The sequence below is a fragment of the Sapajus apella genome, unplaced genomic scaffold (assembly GCF_009761245.1).
Source record: "Sapajus apella isolate SASKATOON/1434 unplaced genomic scaffold, GSC_monkey_1.0 scaffold22, whole genome shotgun sequence".
NCBI classification, from domain to species: domain Eukaryota; kingdom Metazoa; phylum Chordata; class Mammalia; order Primates; family Cebidae; genus Sapajus; species Sapajus apella.
Genome location: NW_022436962.1, coordinates 21,606,714 through 21,622,328, shown reverse-complemented (window position 1 = coordinate 21,622,328; position 15,615 = coordinate 21,606,714). Strand labels below are relative to the sequence as shown.

The window sequence follows — 15,615 nt, the reverse complement described above, 5'->3', positions numbered from 1 at the left end:
TTCTAACTAGTACAATAAGGCAAGAAAATAAATAAGAGACACATAAATTAGAAAGAAAGAATTAAAACCGTGTTTGCAAAATGACAGCATTTATAACATACATAGTAAATTACAAGGAATCTACAAAAACAAAAATTTTTTTAAAACCTACTAGAATTAGTGAAGTTAGGAAGGTTGTAAGATACAAGTTTAATATTCAAAAATCAATTATATTACTATTCATGAGTATCACTATATGTAACAATATAGGAATAATATTTAAAATATTATTTACAAAGGTATCACAAAAACACAGAAAAACTTTAGAATATATTTAATAAAATATGTACAAGACTGACATGTTTTTTGCATAGAACTTGACAAGCTGATTCAAAAATTTATGTGGAAATGGAAAAAATTCTACAACAGCCAAAACAATTTTGAAAAAAGGAAATAAACTTGTTTCCCACACTTTGTGTAAAAGTGGCAATCAAAACAATGGTGCATTGAAAAGAGATTAAAGATCAAAGAAACAAAATTAAAAGCATAAAAATTGATCCAAAGATAAAAGGTCAATTTATAGTAGACTAGGGCACCAAAATAATTCAACAAATATTACTCATCACGTACCTAGAAAAAGATGAGTCTACAGCTAGTGCTCGACTTACGACCATGGTCAGGACTGTGGACCGGTCGGGACTGTGGACCGGTCGTAACACGATTTGGTCGTAAGTTGAGTAGGCTATATGTACAGTTGAAATGGTGCACGCAGAGATGGTAGTGCTGCCGGAAGCTGGTTCGCACTGTCATACGCCCAGCTGGGCAACGTTTGCGCTGCCAGACGCGGAGCAGTCATGGCTAGCGATTGTGGTCGTAAAGTAGAATGGTCGTAAGTTGCATAGGTCGATCAATACCTGTATATTTCTCTTAATAATACAAGAACAAAATAATGTAATAATATTGTGTCTACTTGGCTGAGCCATTTGGTGTCCAGATATATGATTAAGCATTATTCTGAGTGTGCCTGTGAGTATGTTTTGGATGAGATTAATATTGGAATCAGCAGACTGAATAGATTGCCCTCCCCAGTATGAGTCGGCCTCATCCAATCTGTAAAGTCCTAAATAGAACAAAATGCTAAGTAATGGAGAATTTACTCTCTCTGACAGGGAAACTGGTATTCTCCTGCCTTCAGACAGACTCAGACTGAGAATTACACCATTGGCTCTTCTTGTTCTCTGGTCCTCAGATTCAGATGGAAGTTACACCATTGGCTATCCTGGTGTCCAGCTTTCCAGTTGCACATCTTGAAACTTCTTGGCCTCCATAACTATGTAAGCCAGTTATACATGTGTATATATGTATGCATATACATATATATATTTACATATATAAATATATAATTTGACTTTATCATAATTAAAATTTTGCTTTTCAAAAGAGAGTTAAGAAAATATAAAAGCAAATCACAGACTGTGAGAAAATATTTACTCTCTGTATATCTGTTAATAGACTTCTACCCAGTGTGTAATAAAGACTCAAGAATAAGAAGGCAACCATCTCTATTTAAAGTATGCGCAAAATATTTGAGTGAATGCTTCACAATAATACACCCAATAATGCAGCTAATAAGCACATGAAAAGATGCTCAACATCCAACAATGACTCAACATTGTTAAGTCAACAGTTGTTAGGAAAACATGGATTAAAAACACATTGAGATATTGCATATTCATTAGAATGGCTAAAATTTGAAAGACTAGCTATGCTGTGGAGCAACTGGAACCCTTGTACATGGCTGAAGGGAGTTATAAATTGGTTAAACCTTTGAAAAACAGGGAGTTTCTTGTAATATTAAACATGTAAGTTTCATATGACTCACTAATTTTATTTCCAAGAGAAATTAATGCATATGTAAAATATGATCCAGTAATTCATTTTAAATTGATGCAGTCTCACTGAAATTACTAAAATAGCATTCTTATATCTTTGGGATATATAATGTGCTCCTCTAAACATATCTGGAGTACCATATAGACAGGACATGTACATATTGCCTCATTTACTTCTTAGTAGAGCAATAGAACTGATAAGAAAGAGAACATTTGTTGGATACCTACTGTGTATCTAGTCCCTACATATATGATATGACAATTCTAACTGTAATTTTATCATCTACTTTGAAGATAAGGAAATCAAGCTTGTGTCTAAGATGAATAGAAGAGGTAAACCTATTCTATGACTAAAAGCCCTCAAAAATTGTGCTTCTCATTTACCCAGAAATTCTTATTAGTAGAATTTGTTCAAAACACAAATAGACAAACATTCCACGCTCATGAATTGGAAGAAGCAATATTGTTAAAATGACCATACTGCCTAAAGCAATCTACAAATTCAACACTATTTCTATCAAATTACCAAAGTCATTTTTCACAGCATTAGAAAAACTATTCAAAAATTCATATGGAATCAAAACTAGTCCAAATAGTCAAAGCAATTTTAAACAAAAAGAACAAAAACAGACGCATCTCATTACTCAACTTCTAACTATGTTATAAAGCTACAGTAACCAAAACAACATAGTACTGGTACAAAAATGGGCACATAGACAAATGGAACAAAATAGAGAACCCAGAAATAAAGCTGCATACCTACAGCCATCTGATCTTTGACAAAGTAGACAAAAATAAGCTGGTGGCATGGACTCTGTATTCAATAAGCAGTGCTGGAATAAACTGACTAACCATATGCAGAAGAATGAAACTGGACCCCTACCATTTACATAAACAAAATTTAACTCGAGATGGATTAAAGATTTTAATGGAATACCTCAGACTGTAAGACTCCTAGAAGAAAACCTAGAAAACTCCATTCTGCATATCAGCCTTGGGAAATAATTTATGATTATGTCCTCAAAAGCAATTGCAATAAAGACAGAAATAGATAAGTAGGACCCAATTAAACAAAAGAGCTTCTACACATCAAAACAATCAACAGAATAAACAGACAACCTACAGAATGGGAGAAAATCTTCTCAAACTATGCCTTCAACAAAGATCTAATATCAAGAATCTATAAGGAATTTAAAAATGGAACAAGCCAAAAACATATAACCTCATTAAAAAATGGGCAAAAGACATGAACAGACACATCTTAAAAGAAGATGTATAAGCAGCCAATGAACACATGAAAAAATACTCAGTATCACTAAGTATCAGAGAAATGCAAATGAAAACCACAATAAGATCCATCTCACACCAGTCAGAATGGCAATTACTAAAAGCTCAAAAAAAAAAAAAAAGATGCTGGTGAGGAAGCTGGGGAGAAAAGGGAATGCTTGTACACTGTTGGTGGGAATGTAAAATATTTCAGCCACCACAGAAAGCAATTTGAAGATTTCTCAAAGAACTTAGAACTATCATCTGACCTAGTAATTCTAGTACTAGGTATATATTCAAAAGAAAACAAGTCTTTCCTACTAAAAATCTTTCTACATGTGACAAAAAGACACATGCACTTACATGTTCATCACAGCCCTATTCACAATAGCAAAACCATGGAATCAATCTAGGTGCCTATCAATGGTCAATTGAATAAAGAAAATGTGGTACATATAAACTATGAAATACTACACAACCATAAAAATGATTGAAACCATGTCCTTTGCTGCAACATGGATGCAGCTGAAGGCCATTATCCTAAGTGAATTAATACAGCAACGGAAAACCAAATGCCACATATTCTCACTTGTAAGTGGGAGCTAAACATTGGGTATTCATGGACATAAAGAGTAGAACAGAAACTGGGAACTACTAGAGGGAGGGTGGGGGTAAAATGTTGAAAAACTATTGAGTAATATGCTCAGTACTGGATGATGAGATTATTCATGCCCCAAACCTCACCATCACACAATATACCCAGCTAACAAACCTGCAAATACACTCCTGGAATCTAAAATACATGTTGAAAAAAAAAAAGAATTTGATCAAGAGAACATCTGCACAACCTAGAGTGTTTGATTAACATGCAGATATATTGGTTCCACCCCAGACCTACTAATCAGAATGTCCAAAGATGAGAATTGGAAATTTGAATATTTGACAAACTTTCCAGGTGGTTTCCAATTAGCTATAAAGTTTAAGAGCTACAGTTACACACAGCACTCAAAGCATAGTCCACATTCAATAAATGCCTGCTAATTAGGAGCTGATTACAAATGTTTACATATTTTTCATCGAACTTTGGATGAGAATTAATTGCTTCTCTTAGTGTCCAGTAGTATATATCTAGGATTTCTCAGTCTTGTATTCAAGAGTTCTTCGCTTTGCTTTGCAGTCTCTACTATCTCTACGTCCATTTTATTCACAACAAGTAAACATGAGAGAGCTTTATTGTAGTTGTAAAAGGAACTTGCAGCTTATTAAGTGCAAATGACCTCTACAATCTATTAGGCCCAAGGTATTTACAAACTTCACTGTTGGATATTTTTTAACACCTCTAAAGAGACAAATAGTAAACTCAGGAGTTTCTATATTGTATTCTTTTTATTGTAGATTTTGTTTTATTTTCTTAGTTTGGCTCCAGATTTTATTCCAGTTTATAATCAGAAAGGTTGTTGCCTGGTTTCAATTTTTACATATGGGATTTTCCTCAGTCTGTTTCTATATGGAGGAGAGCAAAAAGGCAAATGAACATTGGATTCCAAGCATATGTGTTCATCCTTACTGAATAAAATAGTTTTTAAGTTTCTTAAATATTCAGCTGTTTTGATTTCCTTATCCTTGTAGGCAGGAAATTTTTGATCCAGTACATTTTTATTGTGCTCATCTAGCTTGAAAAAGTTATGCAATCTATTATTTGCTCTCCTTTGCCACCAAAGTACTATATCCATCAAGAGCTGCAGAGCCAGGAATCAAACCTTTGCACATGTGTATTTGCGTCAGCCTTTGATATCATCTTCACAATACCTGTCCACTTTTCTGCTGCAAGAATATTCTAAATGCATTTAGTGTAAATCATTTGCTTGTGTAATTTGGAACTGAATGTGAAGTAAAAGAAGAAACTAAGCATAGGCTATATCTTAATAATGATAAAAGATATAGTCTCGAAATTCTCCAGATTGCTTTTGGAAAAAATCCATAAAGATCAAATGATTAGTTGCTGGGTAGCTCATACCTTTAATCCCAGGAACACTGAGATGGGAGGATCGCTTGAGCTCAGGAGTTTAGCAATAGTCTAGGCAACGTGGTAAAATCCCATCTCTACAGAAAATGCAAAAATCAGACAAGCACAGTGGCATGCACCTATAATCCTAACTACTTGGAAGCCTGAGGTGGTAGAATGGCTTGTGCCGAGGAGGCAGAGGTTGCAGTGAGCTTTGATCATGCCACTGCATTGCAGCCTCAGTGACAAGAGCCAGATCCTGTTTCAAAAATAAAATGAAATAAAATAAAATAAAAATCAGTTGATCCTTTAATTCCAACAACGAATTCCTCTGTGTGTGTATGTTTCTTTCTTTTTTTTTTGAGATGGGATTTTGCCATGTTGCCTCAGTTGGTCTCGAACTCCTGAGTTCAAGTGATCTGTCCAACTTGGCCTTCCTGCCATTGCATATGTGAGCTACCATGCCCAGGAACTGAACATGACATCTTTATGGTATTCTTCTAAAAGCAATCCAGAGAATTTTGAGATTATATCTCCTATTATTATTAAGATATAGCCTATGCATTACTTTCTTCTTTTGCTGTGTGTGTATATGTGTATGTATGTGTGTGTTTAAATATGGATAATAAAAAACAGCCATAGTACCTCAAACAGTAATGTTTGTAAACACCTTGGACCTAAATACATACCTAACTAGGGTAGGAAATTTAGCCCCAAAAGTGAGAATAATCAGTACAGTTCTGTATGTCCTTTGTTTAAGAGGTTGCAGTGTTTAAAGCTTATATTGCAGCAAGTTTTAAAAGTTTCCTTGCCAAATCAGATGGATGTAACATAATTATTCTGTTATTTCAAAATCTCTCCAGGTGACCTTATTTCCTAAGGCCTCTAACATATTTGTTTAGGGATCATCAGTTCTAATAAAAATTATGTTCAGGGAAACCTGAATGATTATTACATAGCTTTTGAACTGGGTTCCAAGAGACTTCCATTCTCCTCTTCAGATCCTTCCATTTATTCTTTATACTCCTTCACTAATCTTGGGGGTTTTTTCATATGTAAAATGAAGATAATAATTGTTGCAATCTCCTTAGGAAATTTGTAAAGATTAATTTGTTAAGTAGTCAAAATACTTTGAGATCTTAGAAGATAGAGGTTTTTTAGATAAAGATATCATCATAATTTGTGTGGTGTTCTATTTTATGGGTAGGATGATCCTCTTTTGAAAAAGTCACAGCAGTGGCCCACAGGCATGTAGAATGACAACAATCTAATCTTCTCTACTGCATGGCTCTCTATCCTGATACCATTGTTCCCTGTTTCCTGGCTTTCCACCGGCACAAGCCTTAAACATTGAGCAACCTTCTGGCTTGGAGAAAAACTAAGTGCATATTTGCCTATATTCCAAAACCAAGATGACGTATACTTCCAATTGAACAGATGTGGTCAGCCGTTGATCGGACCCAGAGGAGAAGAAAGTAAATACATCCAAAACAACAATGAGTAGGAAATAGGGGTGAGCAAAGGTGAGTAGATGCACAGTGTTTCTCTTTTCCCATCATTGTGTTTTCTTTCCCCTTACTTGTCCAAGTTTCCCCTTTTTCTCCATAAGAAAATTTTCCAAGATTTTTTTTCCACCTGGCTTTCCTTACATCACATAAGCAAAGGTAACCAGGGTTAGCAAATCTTTCCCATTACCTTCCAAATACTGATAGTAGAGCACAAATTTTGAATGATGCTCAATATGTACTGCCAATTTCAATAATCCCGTGACTTAGAGATCTACTGGTGGATTCTCCAGGCTCCTGTGTATTTCTCTTTGTGCTTCTGGTTGTTTCCTGCTTATATGAGAGCCATTTCATTCAAAATTGCCAAACAAATTTATAGAATCATGGAAGGATTAGGTTGAATGGGGATGCAGAGTCCTCACTCCAAACTCCTCTCTTCCGTATTCTAAACAAAAATCCCCTCCACAGCATATCTGGAGAATTTCATCCAGCCTCAGGTCAGACAACTCCAAGCACTTATTTAAAAAAGCATGTGTCTGGCACTAATGATTAAAAAGTTCTTTCTTATCCTGAGTCAGAATCTGCCTTCCTGTATTTTCTACTCTTTTTATTTAGTTTTCCCCTTTAGAGAATATGAAATAAATATAATCCTCTTTCACAGTCAGTCTTTTTATCCTAATTCTTTCCTGGTCTGTGCTAGGCAGCTTTATTTAGTTCTTTAACTGTCTCTCTGTGTGAGGTCCGGCGTACTATTGCATTATGGCGTAATTGACTCACATTGAACTTGTGTTAACTGCAAGGCCTTGTCTTTTCCACATAAATTGTTGTTACTCCACCTCTTCCTCATCTCACACCTATCCAGATGATTTTTGGAGGCTAAGTGGGAGGGCTTTATTGTATCCCCATCAAATTTTATTCTGTTAATTTGAGTCTGTGATTCAAAAACGGTTTCCAGTCTTGATCTAACTTAGCTATTCCTCCCTCCTTTGAGTCATCCCTAGAGTTGATATCTGCTGTCTGAATAGTTTTCCAGTAGTTGGTGAGAATCTGAAGAAAGAGAGCCCAGACACACGTTGAGTGCAAATCTCCTCTGAGGGAATGTAGCAGCAGCTATCAGTGCTTGGCTCGCATTCCCTCAAATCCATTTCCATTTTCCTGCACACTGACCACAAGGTTGCTCTCCCATTCTCATCCAGCAACCATTTTTTTTTTCTGGAGGGCTGCCTCAGGTGGTTAGAGCTACATAGCCTATGCTCATGCGGAGCTGTTATGAGAATAAATGGCTTCCTGAGGGCAGGTCTTAACCAGTGACTGTTGGGTACACTAGTGTAGAAACACTGCAGCTCTCTTAACTGGTAATTGTGAGGTGCAACGTGTACTATAATCAGATCTCTCCTGCAGGATTCAGTCCGTGTAGCCTCTATGAGTCTTTTCCAGGTAACATACCCAAGGGTATGGCCTCCCAGTGTGAACGTTTGTGCATGTGTGTGTATGTGTGCTTATAAATTACATATGAAATCAATATCTATCACCTAATTCTATTGTGTGTAACAGCTCCTATATATAAATATAGGCATGTGTGTGTGAACATGTATTATATATTCTTACATGTAATAATATCTATTATTATATATAAATACATAATATATTATAAAATTATATTATTTAAAATATCTTATATAACATAAATTTAAAAATTTTTATAAATATATAATTTATATTATATTGTATTATAATACAATTTAGAAAATACATAAATTATATATTTGTAAATTTAGTATATTTATAAATATATAATATAGAATATATTCTATTATGTAACATAGTATATATTATATATAGCATTATATATATATATTATATAGTATATATATGTTATAGTGTAGTATATATTATATATAAAATATACATTACAGTATTACATATACTATGTATAAATAGATCAAGCTCTAAAAGAAATAGGTTTTACTAAGTGCAAAATATATGTATGAATGTACTTATATACATGCACACATACACATAATATATATACTTATATATATTTTTGCACTTAGTATAATCTATATATATATTGCACTTAGTATAATCTTTTTTTTATAGCTCGATCTGTTTATTTTATCAGTTTATACTAACAGAAGAACATCTGGTAGAGAAAGTTATTTTCTCATCCACATTCTTTTAGCCACAATGATATAGATATCTTGTCAATTGGAAGATTATTTTCCTTATTAGAGAATTGAACAAAAATGGAATAAATTGTGACTTTTTATTGTTAATGCTTAATATTATAGTATATGCTCCAAGTATTGTCTTCTTTATGATTTTTTTGGCTCTAAATATAAATTTAAAGGGCATTTTGACTCTTGTTAGAAAGACTACTTTATCATCATGCATGAGGTGAAATGGCCATCAGGGCAAGTATCTAAGAAATTCCAGGTGTTTATCAGGATAAAGCAGTAGGAATTTGTGTGGTTCTTTGTATTATAGTTCTCTATTTGTACTTCCATGTGCTCTGTATTAAGAATGTAAGAATGTGCACGTAGAAATAGAGCTTATAGACTACATTGATAAAAATAACTCTGTGTTCTTATAGCAAATACTCTGCCTTCATATGAAATACTCCCGCCTCCCACAAAAGCTTATATTCTTGAGTACAAGGTTTTCCAAGCACTGAAACAGTGTTAACTCCTTCATCTGTCTAGCACATTTATCTAAATTAACTTAGGGAAGGCCTTTCTACTGTCCTATGCTAGCTCTGAGTCCAGTATTTATTCTTTTATTTTTGCCTTTAATAACTAAAATCAGAAGCCTCCCATTTGGTCCTGAGACTTTTTTTTTATTTGGTGAATCTAAGTATGCTTTCTTTGGCTCTTACTATTTCTAGATTATCTCTCTTCTATTTTAAAAAATTACTTATCTTGTGAGAGTACATTAGTTAAAGTAAAAAACTTCAATTTTGTAAATGTAGGTATCAATATACGTATATATGTGTGTGTATGTGTGTGTGTGTGTGTGTGTGTGTATATATATATATGTATATTGATATATATATGCATGGATAACCAAATAAGTTTTACATCTGTGATCTCTATTGTATTCAGATTCGTATTTGTGGTAATATGTTATTTTCATCTTGTTTCAATCAAATTTAATTTTATAAGATAATAGGATTCTAGACCTTAAAAATACTTCAGATAAAATCTCATTCAATCCCATAATACTTATATAGATGCAGAAACTTAGAATAAAAATTTATATAACTTATTCAAGTTCACAGTTAGGTATATTAAGTGGACTACACTTAAAATGCTAATTCCCTGTCAAATAATGTTAATTTACCATATTGCTCATGGCACCCATCACCTGAGGAAGCAAGTAGTCATGAGAAGAAAAAATCAATTATTTTATCTTCCTGGTTATAAAGATACTAAAACCTGGAACTATAAGAACATAAATATTTTAAGTGAATTCAGGAATTGCCAAATGATTTTCAGTATTCATGCAAAACTTACCCTTTGTTAGGTTAAGGAATAAATTGAAAATGGCAATATATCTTAGAATTAAAACATTCGCATTTTAAATGCACAAGCAGCATCAGAGTAGCAATGTTATGGTTCCAGAAGCACTAGGTATGAGCATGAATGTGTTTGTCATATTCTCCGTTTCTCTTAGTTCCTTTTTGTTGAATTGGCAAGTTAACCAACCACCAGAGAAACAACAGGTCTGAATGCATGGGGAAACCTGCTTGCTCAAGCTTGTCAAAATGCATGTTTTAAAAATATTCAACAATTCACTTTGAAAATGCTCTGCAACCTAAACCCAGCATCAGTGAGCTGTAGCAGATGCGCTCAGTGGTGACTTGTAAAGGTTTGTAGAGGACATGGAAGTAATTCAAAGAAAAGAGGGACTTTGATTTTTTTAGTTGAAGGAATGAAGAATAAAATTTGGAAAGATGTACCGTTTATGCTGACTTCGAAAGGACAGACATTTAGTGTTGATGCCCAGGCTTGAGCTGAGCCCCAGAGACCTGATTGGACTAGTGGCAATCCAAGCACCATAATAAGGCTGAGAAAAAAAATACAAGAAGAATATTGTTTTTTTTTCCCTTTGTCCAAGTGACCTGAGACACAGTGTATGCTTCAATTCCCCCATTGATCTCAGTAACACGTATGTCTTTTTGTTTTCAACTAATGAGTGGAATAGCCTGACAACACTCAAAGTTGTTTCTCACATTTCCACTGGGTATTTTTCCAAAAACTCTGCATATATTTATTCGTCAAATAAATTTAACACAAGAGAGTGTTTTTGTATCTAAAAATATTATAGTGAATCCTTTGATAACCAAGAGTAATTCATATATGTATGCTTTAGATAAAAATTTTTCAGTGTAGAGTTGGTTTGAAAAGTTATTCAGCTTCAGTACAGTGGGATTATATTTAACCCACTTAAAGATTACTAGTGGAGCAAGTAACATAAGGGAACAGAAATATAAATGGTAAAGAACAAATATGATTTCTACTCTAAGGGAGATAAACGTCTACTAACTTGTAAACAGATCTCAAAGAGTTGTTATCAAAGAGGTTGTGAACAATGTTAGTTTCATCTCATTAGTTGAGGAAAAAAATTAAGAGGAGAGAGGATAAAGTCCTGTTTTTTTTCTACTTGGTTGGGAGACTGTCATCAACATTGGTTTTAATCTTTGGTAATCAACTTTTCTAGCCATTGAATAGGGAGGCAAGGAGGCTTTGTCAGTGATTTGAGTTAGTGATTTGAGTGACTGAGGGTTTGTTAATGATTTGAGTGATTCTCAATCTGGAATCAACGCAGTTTTTTCTACTTTCTGACGTATGGCAAATCATTTTTATGGGCCCTTATATGATTCATTGAGTCATTTGGTGAGGGTCAGAGAGCAAGAGTGCCATTTACCAGAGCAGGTTTAACTTGGGGAAAGCAAGGTCAGAGGGGAAGAGAGACCCTCATTACTCCAGAAAGATTCTGGGGCCAGCTCTGTGCCTGCCCAATCGTGTTAAGCTCACACTGGGTGTTTGTTAACACAAAGCACTGAGCTGCAGGTGTTCTGTACTCCACAGAGTCTTCAAAGATCAGCCTCAAATGTTTCTGTTACTATAAAGAGGATTAAAAGGATTTAAAAACATAGCAGGCCTGTCCAACTGCAAACATATTTGCCAACATTTGCTAAGAGGAAAGAGGAGGGGGTAAGTTATATCAGTTAGAAGTCCTAGTAGTTGAGGGAAACATACTTTGTAGGTTTCTTTTCTTTTTTATTTCTCTCTCTTTCTTTTTTCTCTTTAATAGCCTGAATATGGAACTGTAGCACTTTCAACTGGAACTCATTAGGAATTCATGGGGCAGAAAATATAAGGGATTCTGGAAACAGAGACTTTGAAAGTCCAGAAATGAGCTATAAATAAACTCCTGCTAATATTCATTTTTTTCTAATTTTTAAATATACATATTTCACCAGAATGCAAACATAGAACAAACCAGGTGATTTTTTACTTGAAAGCCTAGTTTATGTTAAGAGGCACACTGACATTTATGGACTGACTTAGCACGTAGAGGTATCATAACAGCCTTTACACCTTCTCAAAAAGCACTTTTGCTATCCCGTATGGGTTGCAAATATTGACCAATATCACCTGCAGGTGAAAGTATGAAGGCCAGGCATCTGGAATCATTGTTAAGGCACTATTGTTACTACTTATTGTTAATGGTTTTAACATGAATTTCCAATTTCTTTGCTTTCAACTTAGCCCTCATTCAATAATCTGCCTTTAATAGTACTGGTTCCTCTGCAGAGAGCATTGATTTTCAATGAGGTCTAGTGAAGAGGCAGAAAACTGAGTCAGCTGTGTAATCTTAGGTAGATCAAATACCTTCTCTGACTTTAGCTTCTTCTTTGATTGAATGGGGGTTATAATAATCCTCCTATGAATATATCCACCTCTTAAGACTTGACATTTTTATTACCGGAATAAGGCTGAAACTGAAGATGACTTCTTAGAATGTGTTTATAGATAAGATGTGATAAAGATGACTTCTTAGCATGTGTTTATAGATAAGACATGAAGGCACACACAAGCACACACACACAACACACAGATGCTTATATCTCCCGTTCGCATTACACCAACTCTCCAATTTCTAGGGTAATATACAAATTTGCTTGCTTACTGGAATTTGATTCTGGAGGACCCTTTAGAAACCTCTTCTTTGAGTATTTTATAATCACATAATGTTTGTTGCAGGAATTCCTGACATGGGCTTATAGACACTGAAGACTCACAGATAGGCCTCAGAGGTCATGCCCCCAGGAACTGCATGCAGACATTTAGTGTGCAATACATGCATTTTTGTGGAAAGGAGTTTTATGCTTTTATCAATTCTTGAAAGAGCCTGTAAGCCTTGAAAATATTTAAGAACCACTTTTTATAAGCTCTAAGAATGTAATGCAGTGGGTGAGCCCAGAGGTTGTCTCTTCGGAGACAGACAGCTTTTGTCTGATTTCATGGCTCTTCTTTACTTCTCTTTCCTCCATTCCGTCATCTGCACAGAACGTATAAAATAAGACATGTTTTAAAATAAAATTAAACAATGCACTTTTAACACAGCTTTTGGTAATGCTCAGCAAATATTAACTATTGTTTTAATAGGCAAATATTAAATAGCACCCTGAGAGGCAGGAGGGGTGTATTAGTCCACTCTCATGCTGCTAATAAAAACATACCCAAGACTGGGTATTATAAAGAAAAGAGGTTTAATGGACTCACAGTTCCACATGGCTGGGGAGGCTTCACAATCATGACGGAAGGCAAAGGAAGAGCAAAGACATGTCTTACATGGTGGCAGGCCTGAGAGCTCCCCTTTATAAAACTCCCCTTTATAAAACCATCGGCTCTCATGAGACTTATTCACTAACAGGAGAACAGTACAGGAAAACCCACCCTGCTGATTCAATTACTTCTCACTGCCTTCATCCCATGATATGTGGAGATTATTACAATTCGAGGTGAGATTTGGGTGGGACCACAGAGCCAAACCATTATCAAGGGTCATGCAGGAGACCTTGCCCTTGATTAACTTGCCTTTGAGTAACTTGAGGAGACCAGATACATTAATATGAAACAGTAAAATAACAATGATGAGGATCTGTAGAAAAATTTCAAAGAAATGATGCAGATAATTTTACGTGTGTTCAACTTGAGGAGGAATCTGCATAAGTTGAGATATAAAGAATAGATGAAGAGTACTGAGAATAATATCAGGAGGTTGAGGGGGCATGAGTTGGCTTCAAGTTAAGAAGCACCCAGAGTTAAGTGTGGTTAGATAGAAGAAGCAAGATTACTGGGAGTCCGGAATGGCACGGGGTGGAGTTCAGATTTGACCTGTAGGGGATAGCAGCCTTAGGTTATTTTGAGCAGAAAAATTACATAATGAAAACAATATATTGGAAGTATTAATTTGGCATGTGTGGGCAGGATGGAGTCGCGTGAGGAAGGACTAGAGTTAGGGAGTGAGCTGGGAGCCATGGCAATAACCAAGGTGTGAAGTGATGAGGGCCTGCCCCAGGATGGGAATATTTGTGGAAGGTGTATGGGGACATTGTATCCACCTTAATTGCTTATTTGCTACAATTTCAGCTTCCAACCACAGTTTGCCTTGGCTACTAAACCTTTCTGACTCTGGAAATATGCATTCCAATCTTCCAACATTGAAAGGAAGCAAGGAAGGAAGGAGGAAAGGAAAGAGGGGGGGAGGAAGGGAATTGTTGGAGCAGGCAGACTGCACTTCTGGTGTGAAGACGGGATTTTAGGCAACAGTACTTTCAGGGAAATGAGGGAAAACAGAGATATACATGTTCATTTGAATTTATTTAATTTAGGAGTGACTTCCTTTAAGAGAACCAACATCACTGTGGAATGAGTGACTTTAATCTCCTATTTACACAAGAAAGGACCATAAGATGCAGAGAAAAGGCATTGCTCTTCTCATTGGGCTGCAGGGTTAAACTTTGGCTTTCAAATTTTTTGACCATTATTAAAACTAAATTTTGCATCACAATCAAACACACATACAATTTTGAATATAAATATAGTTGAAATATGTATTTTATAGAACATTTCTATTCTGACTACTTGTGTTATACTTTGATTTTTTTCCTGTTTATTTTGAGATTTTTTGCAAAAGGTGATTGCAGCTTCCTCAGTTGATTTCCTGATCAACTAATGGATCACAAACTGCTTTTTATAAACCACAGGCTTCTAAGAACCAGGGACATCACACCAAGATCTTCAGCTTCATGGATTCACAGACACAGGGAAAGTTTTACTTTTGTTCCCTACCTGCCTCCACCACCCAAGTCTTTCTCCTTTCTGAAGTTTCATGAACTGACAATAAGTGGAGGTGGTTGCTCTAGTAAGTTTAGAACTCAGTTTTAGAATATGATCTCAGATTCAAAGCCTGCCTGCAAACCTTCTGGCAGTGCCAACTCATTCACTGGCTTGATGGTCCTCACTTGGGACACAAGCCCACACACCAAGATCCATCAACAAAGATTGCTCCTAATGAGTCCTGAACCCCGACACAATGACCACAATTGGTGCAGACATTTTAATGTCTTGGGCTAGTTCCCTATATTATCCTTGGCTCTAGTGGACCAAGGCACACATAGTAACATTCTTTACCTGTAGTTAGCTATAATTCCAAACTAGGTGGAATTCTTTCCTACCTTTGAAACCACAAAATAAAATCAAAGAAACAGGATCTTTTGCAAACTGTGGCTCTGCATTGATGAGGAGGGGTGAAAGGTAAGCACATGGCCTCAGGTTGAAAATAACTTTTAAAATGTCTGATTTTAATCATGGGTCCAAATTACCTGGGCACACGGTGGTCATTAAAGCCTCCTGTCTATAAGTCCCTCATGTGAGTATGTGCATACCTGTGATTT

General features: G+C 35.4%; 1 pseudogene; it reads left to right on the top strand.

Annotated features, from left to right (window-relative positions):
* Window positions 1–619: 619 nt before the first annotated feature.
* Window positions 620–15,615, top strand: part of LOC116559085 — a 42,743-nt pseudogene continuing 27,747 nt past the window's right edge.